We start from the raw sequence: 8,394 nt of genomic DNA on the forward strand, positions 1-8,394 counted from the left end.
CCTCCTGAAAAATGACTCAACCCACAATTCGTGGTCTTAAGTATATTCCAGAGAAAGATTAATAAATATGCGGAAACTATGTATTACAATCTCATCTTGGTGCAGCACAACGAGTGTGATTTTCTAGCAGAGCCTTCATTAAATCTACTGCACTGACACCGGATATCTGAGACGTCATGATGCATATGGGGTATAACTGAGTTTTTCGGAAATGGATTTGTAGCTTTAACCATACAAATCAATCGACTAAGAATGACGGTGAAACTATACTGATTTTGAAACAAAAAAATCTAGAGGATTGACAAAAATGGAAAAATCAAAGCTTTCGGTTAATAAGGTTGTTTCAAAATCCTTAAGGTGTTTAACATATTCAATATTTTTTTTTTGAATGTTACTTCACCGCGTATCTCATTAATTGAAGATGTATGTTGAGTAATTAGTTCTAATTAGATGTAATGTAATGGTTATTTAAATGTGATGGTTAATTTTGACTATCTATGATTTAATTTAAAATAAAATAGCGGCCAAGATCCCTGATATTTTTGATGGCTAACAAATTGAGTAATTTGTTGTATTTTCCTATGATTGAAAAGTAAAAGAGGAAGGTTAAAAACAATATAGGGGGGTTGTAAATAGAAATAGAAGGGTGTGGTGTTGTCGGACGACATAAATTATTATGGTTCCAGAGCTGAATTTAAGATGCTCCATATGTTATGAGTGACAGACTTATCATGGCCGACTCGAGCTAATGCTAGCATATCAAACCCATAAACGTGGATGTTGTCAACACCTTATTACCAACTTCATAATTTTTTATTACCATTAGAGATACTGATGTTTTGTAATATTTCTTATGTAGTTAAGCTCGTATGATAGCCAACCTACATGTCACAACCTTTTAGAAATATGATGGAGAGACTAAACCCTGAACTGAGGTGTTGGGAACAGAGCCACTAGCTAATTAGTCGTTGATCTCAAGTTTGGTCACGCAACAAATTTTATTTCGCAGGAACAAAGTTCCGGAGCACGTCAAATCTTCTGTCTGTTTTGAATTTTTACCATGGTGGATAAACGAGTTTTCCCATTCATATGGCACATCAAATTTCAATTTATGTAGCAATTTTCCTTATCGTGTTTTTTTTTTTTTTTTTGATATCATGTCGTTTTAGGTCATGTGCTAGTAGCCATACCGACCGTTTACCACATACGATGGCGTGCCCAGTGTGACGATATTATTGATGCCTCACAACGTAACATCTTATGTGGTACACAAATCTTCTTATATCATCTTATGTGGTGCAAGATCATGTGAAAGGTTTTAAAAGCGTGAAGCGTAGGGTGACTCGTATACCATTTCTAAGAAGCGATGTGTATGTTGAAGCGTGAAGCGTCGTTTCATGGTTGATGTTTGAAGAGCATAAATCTAGGAAGATAATATTTATATAAACTTAATATATGTCCACTTATAATCAAAAACAAAGGTCTGGCACAATAGTTCATTATACTCCAGCTGAATGGGATGTGTGCTCTATAATTCCTTTAGAAAACTGGAGGGAAATTTAAAAGTTTAAGCGGGAATTAATGAGGTGCATCAATTAAACGGAATCTTTGCGCTTCATAATAGATTCGCTTCAACGGAGTGAGTCGAAGCGAATTATCGGATTTTGAAGCGAAGCGTACACTTTTAAAAACCATGAGCATGTGTTACATCGTGATGTATCCAAATAACATGCTACGTAGTATCATAAATATACTTATACCACAAACATTACACCTCTTAACCAAGTTGTATAAATGATCTTCGAGTTTTGAATTGAAATAAAATTACTTGTACATATAATATCAAACTAATATTTTGTGCACACGAAAAAGCAAACAACTACAACTACCTTTAAATTTTAATAAGCTTTTTTCCTTTTGCTAATTTCTAGTAGAAGGAAATAAATTTAGGAATATGATACTTTGTGTTTGTTTAAAAACAATACAGGCAAGTCTCAGTATTTTCTAAGTTTCTCTCTCTTCTTTAGCTCATTCTGAAAACCTAAAGACACTCTCACCACCATTAAAACTTACTGCTCAGATCTAGTTCATTTCGGGCTAGATCTGAGCAGGTTTCTTTCTTTTTTCTTGTTTTTTTAGGTAGTTAGTAGTTTAAGTTAGATTTGTTTAAGTTTTTGTTTCAATCTCCAGTGTTTTTAGGAGATTTTTATGGTGTTTTTGTGGGTGCTTTCCCCTTTCTGTTTGTGTCTTTCCTTTATGGAGATTCTCTGTGCGCTCTCATGGCGTTTCATTGTGATCTCAATAGAGATTTTGGATGGAAGTTCAAGTGTGGTGATCAAGATTCAAGACTTTGGGCATATTACTCTCATATTTTTGTGAGAAATCTCTTTTTCTAGAAGAAAAAAGACCCTATCAAAATTGTTGGATTATAATCCCTAAACCATTCTTTCAATCTTCGAATTACTTGGTACTCTTGTTGGTAGTTCGTTACTTCTCTTTACGAATTACTCTATGTTAGTACCTTTTGGTTGTATTTCAATCTTTAAACTTGATGTTCTTGAAGTCCATGTAATCTTTATTTTATCATGAATGAAATTTTATGATATTCATATAAACAAAAACAATATGAACAAACAAAATTTCACTTCCTATTTTAATTCACTTTTAAGAATTTTTTTATAACAACAAGAGTTATCGAAGGAGTTACTGACGAACGGTCATTAAGTAGAGCAGTGGCCAAATAAAATATTGTTTGTCGTTTAATTTCTTTTTTTTATGTTCTTTTTGCCTTCTGTTTTATCCGTGACCTTTGTCTATAATTTTCAATATTTAAATATATTAATGACATTGTTAGGAAAAATATCAAGACGACAAATTAGTGCAGGGCGCTTCAATACTCAGTCTTCATAGTGGCAAAACCACTTCTTGAGTTTCTATTACTTCATTTCTTAAGAGATAGATAGAGAGATAAAACACACTCCATCCCATGTCATACTATTTATTTTTCTTGCTAAAGCCATCTCACAGCACTAATTGTACTAGTATAATCTTTGTTTACGCTTGGGGTGCATCAATGTAATTTTGCACCACTTACGGGATGTATTGGATCAGGATTTATTTAGATAAAATTAGTTACTAGTTTTACCCGAATCTAGTAGATTTATAATGTTTCTTAAAGAATCTTTAAGATTCTTATAGATATATTATTCTGGATTATAATGGAGTTTCTTAGGAGTAGTAAGATTTTTAAAAATTGAAATATATTACCAATTAATAATAAATTTGAAAAAATCATGGTCATGATGATTCCCTTAAAAAAAAGTGGAGGTAGTGGTTGATGTGTGTGGTGTGGTGTGGTGACGGCGGTGGTGGTTACTGGTGGCGGCGGTGGTGGTGGTTGGTTTGTAGTGGTGATGGTTGGTGGTGGAAGCGGTGGTCAATGGTGATGGTTGGTGGTGTGTGGTGGTGATGGTGGTTTGTAGTGGTGGTGGTAGAAAAACGTAGCATGTTGTGATAAAAAGAAAATTGTCCGTAAGAATCCATGAAACTCTTGTGGTTTGGGTTAAGATTGATATGAGTATCTTGGATCCACATTGATTGGTCAAGACCAGTTCACCCAGTCAAAATTGTATGCAGAAATTACACTAAAGCCCATACCCAAACATAAATGCCCCAAATCCTTTCATTCCGCAAAATCTTCATCGATCCCCTGATTTTATTCTCCTTCTTCCCTGGAAGCGTAATGAGAAAGTGAGAATCAAGTTTCATCTTTTCCTTTAACTTCTTCAAATCATTCAATTAATTTCAAGTTCATCTCCTCCTGTAATTTCTTCTATTAAGGCTTGTTTAGTTTGAGAAAAAATGGAAAATTAGGGATTGATGGATCTGATTTTTTGCAAAAAGAATTTATGATGTTGCGAATATTATATCGGGAGAACATGATTTGGGTTTGCTAACAAAATAAGAAGTTGCAGTTGAAAGAGTTGGTAAATTAATAAAAACCAACTAAAGAAGATTCTCATATTGCACAGATAACTTTAGGGTTTCGGATTTGGGGATTTTTAAGAAACAAAAATAATGCTAGGGATTCTATTGAATCTGATGGTGAAGAGAAGAAAACTAGGGTTTGAGATTCACAGAGAAAAACATAGCAAGCTTAATCTGGTTTAGATTTGAGTTATGTTGCTCGAATTTAAGGAAAAGGTTTTGCTGGTGGAAAATGAAGTATGGGTTCGATTGAGATGGAATTGGTGTTGGTTACAGTCTTGATTTGGTGGTGAATATAATGGGTATTTGTTTGATTTCGTTTTGAGAAGAATTTGGATCCGCAGTGGTGTTGGTGGTAAAGCAGTGGTGGTATTGAAATCTAGCCGGAGTTGAGATGGAGCTGATGTTAGAAAGATTCAGAAGCTGGTTATGAATTAAAGAGTGGGTTTGGGTTGAATTAGTTGTTGGTTGTGGCCATGAATGTTATGTTGCTGCAAATGGAGGTTGAGTTGCTGGTCCTGTAGTTGAATTGTTGGTGGTTACAGTTAACTGAAACTGGGGATGATTGAAGCTACATAATGATCTTAGATGTATGTTAGGATCACAGTCAGATAAGAAATGAGTTGTGTTGAATATGTGTACTACTGCAAGAGAACGGGAAGGGATTGTGTTGCAGGCTCAGAAGATGGTGGTTGCAATGGAACTATGGGATTTGTATTTGGCGGAACAAGGTTGCAGCTGATGTACAGATGAAGGTTAGGACAACAGTCATGAAAGACGCAGTGATGATGAGCTGGTGGTGTTTGAACTATGAACTGGATTTGGTTTATGCGGTTTACAGCTGGCGTTGTACGGCAGGAGTATGCATTGCATGGATGTATCTAAATTCGAAGTACAGGGATCTCAAGAACTGGAGCTCCATTAGGAGACAGGAAATGGCAGGAGTATATAAACTACAATGAACTGAGACAGTGGTGAGTGTTGCAATGTTTATTATGAAGTTGGTTATGTATGGAATTACTGCAAGTAGATGAAGCTGCTAATGGTGCTATGCGCATTGGTTGTTACAGAATGGATGCAGTTGTGCTGGTGGTGGTGGTATGTTAGAGTTCCAGATTGCAACTACAGAGAACAAGGTTTATATGCCTTGGCATGTGTAGCTGAACTGACGCAAATGACGAATGAAAAATGAATGGGTTTGAATAGATGAATGTTAGGTTGTGCAGGGAAGCTAGCAATGAAATGACATGAAATTATGGCCGGGAAACAGCCATAAATAGGGGAGACAGGAATTGCAGGCAATAAGAAGTAGAGTTGATTTGGAGTTGACTCGACTCGGCGTTTCAAGTCGGCGATTCAAGAAAAATCAACTCTACTCAAGAGGAAGGGTTTTTTGGACATTTTGACCCTGCCACCTAAGTGTTAACGGCTGCTAACTGTCGTTTACCGTTTCTTGAATAAAACGGTCAAGGCAAGGGTACTTTAACAAATTTTTTGAAAATGGGGATACTTTTTTAGTGTAATGTTAAAAATAGGGATACTTTATCAAAAAGCCCATCAGAAATTCTGCATGGACCGTCCATATAGACAAGGAAAAAACCGTACAGACAAAAACTTTCACCAAAATAACCCCGTATCATCTCTAGTGGATGGGGCCCACTTATCATGTGTCTGGTGTTGTCATTGTCCAAAATGATGGTCCGTGCAGAACCAATGATTACAGATTATTGCTATTTGGAATTGCTAAATTCTACGGTCTTTGGAACGGCAGTGTTGCCGAATTTCACTGCAGCATACTCTATTAAAAGATTATGTACTAGTATTAGAGTAATAATATTACCAGTGTGTATCGATTGATAACTTTAAAATTCTTATCAATACCAGTGTCATCACTATTCACTAACAACCAGCCAAAAACTGATAGACTAATTATGAGGACATCGAGAAGTACAAAGAGTGGGTTACCAACAAAATAACAAAAATTAAGGTGAAGTTTGATAACTCCTTTGGGGAGAGTTAAGTGAATACCTACATGATTAGGGAACAAAAGCTGAGTTGAGATGCACACTGAAAGTTTGTTTTGTTAAATAGAAATAAAATAAACAAATGTTTGGTGGTACAGTAGTGCATGGTGTTGACATATGTTGTCATATAACCTACCAAACAGCTTACTTTTTTGTCCTTTAAAGTCTTTCTGTTTCATTTTGGATATCACAAATGTCGATTCATCCCTTATAGTACTTCTCTCTTAAAAGTTTTTAGCCTATATAAATTGAGTTTCATAGTGGCCATTGCTTTACCTTCTCATCTCATGTCATGTTTCCTTTATCATTCTTTTCTGCTCTTTTGACGGTTTTTCTTTCGTGTAATGAAATTATCTTTTAATATCATAAAACTGGTTAAAAAGACCAAAATCAACAATTCCTGGGTGAAAAGGACATTTAGATTTTGATACTGTTTAAATGGACAAAAATGTAAAAATAGTCAGGATGTAAACAGTTTCATCTTATCCATTTTCAAATATTTTTTCTTATTTTTAATTTAAACAGGATGTATCCAGTTTCATCCTTACTATTTTTTTTTGGCCATTTCACCCAAACTATTTTTTACTCGTCCATTTGAACCGTGATTTAAAAATATTTGGACAAATGACCCATTTTCCGTTTTAATATCTCATTTGACATTTTCAACCAATACAAATTAGTTGTAATGTATCATCTTTCGTAGTTATGCTGATCAACCACGACTTGGAGAGCACTCTCCTCTCACGCTCCTTCTTCCTCAGCAACAACACCAGCAAGAACAACCATTTTCTGCTCAAATCTAGTTTATTTTGGGCTCGATCTGAGCAGATTTCTTCACTATTTCTTGTTTTCTAGGTTAGTTAGTAGTTATCGCTTATTTTTTACGAAAAATGGGTCATTTGTCAAAATATTTTTAAAACATGGTTCAAATGAATGAGTAAAAATTAGTATGGGTGAAATGGACACCAAAAAAATAGCAAGGATGAAACTGGATTCATCCTGACTTAAACATAAAAAATAGCAAGGATGAAACTGAATGCATCCTGATGTAAATTAAAAATAAGAAAAGGTATTTGAAAATGGATAAGATGAAACTGTTTACATCCTGACTATTTTTACATTTTTTTCCATTTAAACAGTATCAAAATCTAAATGTCCTTTTCACCCAGGAATTGTTGATTTTGGTCTTTTTAACCAATTTTGTGTATTTTTTATTATGTTTTCTTCTTATCTACACCGTTATGGTGGTTTTATCTACTCTTTTGAGGTTTATCTTCGCTTTAGTGGCGGTTCTTGGTTATTGTGTTGGGTTTCAAGATCGATAGTGATGCTCTCCAACGACGAGATCTTCATCTTCATCGGTGATTTCTCTGACGACGGAAGCTCCATCACTAGTTTCAAGAGATTTGAGCAAATCACTCCTATTTTGGGAGCATATCTTTCTAAAGAAGAAAAACAAACTAAATGGTTGGATTCTAATTTCGCGAAAAACCATTCTTCCTCCAATTTAATCGGATCTGTTTCATACATGTATTTGTCTTATTCTGGTAATCCTTCTCTTTCTCTTGTCGGATTTCTCGGAATTATACTTATACGGTATGTTCTTGTTACTTTGTATTCTCTTATTTTCGATCTTAAACTCATTGTAACCTTGAATTTCTATTAATGAAAAGGTTCCTTGTTGATCAAAAAAAAAAAAAAACGACTTTGAGAATTTAGTTAAGTGTGCTGTGGTTGTCATTTGCATGTCGACATTTTTCGTAAGCAAGCAGTTTTTTTTTTCTTTTTCTTTTTTTTCCATTAAGGCAAAAAAACTTCATTATATAGTCTCGCAGCAAGTTGCGTATTGTGTAACCACTAAACCTGGTTTTAATGCTTATAGCGTATAATGGGTAACAGTTAAAGATTGTTAAAGTTTTTAGATTCAAGATTCTCACAAAATAAGATGCTAAATTGAGATTTTAAATTTAAAACTTTTTCGACCATGACGTTTGCTTACCAGTCGAAAGTTTCTGAGTGATCTTTCATCAATCTGGTGATCTTTCTATTTTCTCCTACTAGATTGATGATGTCGCATTTCAATATAATTGTCCATCTTAGATCTTCTAGTGTTGCTCGACTGTTTCCTTCATCCCTGCACCTGACTCTGACTTGGAGGTTTCTTTTTCGAATCGTGATTCCTGTACAGGTTGTGATGTATATACCAATACCTGTTAAGTCAGTGTTTTCATCATAGACATACAAGAAATTAAATTTGAGACATTCATTCTTTATTTTAAGATGTGTTTATGTTTTCCTTTAAGCTTTTGGTAAAGACATTACCTATGATCTTCCAAATGATGAGTGAATGATTTGAGATTATGTGGCTAATGGGTCTGGTTTT

The sequence above is a fragment of the Papaver somniferum genome, chromosome 6 (assembly GCF_003573695.1).
Source record: "Papaver somniferum cultivar HN1 chromosome 6, ASM357369v1, whole genome shotgun sequence".
Taxonomy (NCBI): Eukaryota; Viridiplantae; Streptophyta; class Magnoliopsida; order Ranunculales; family Papaveraceae; genus Papaver; species Papaver somniferum.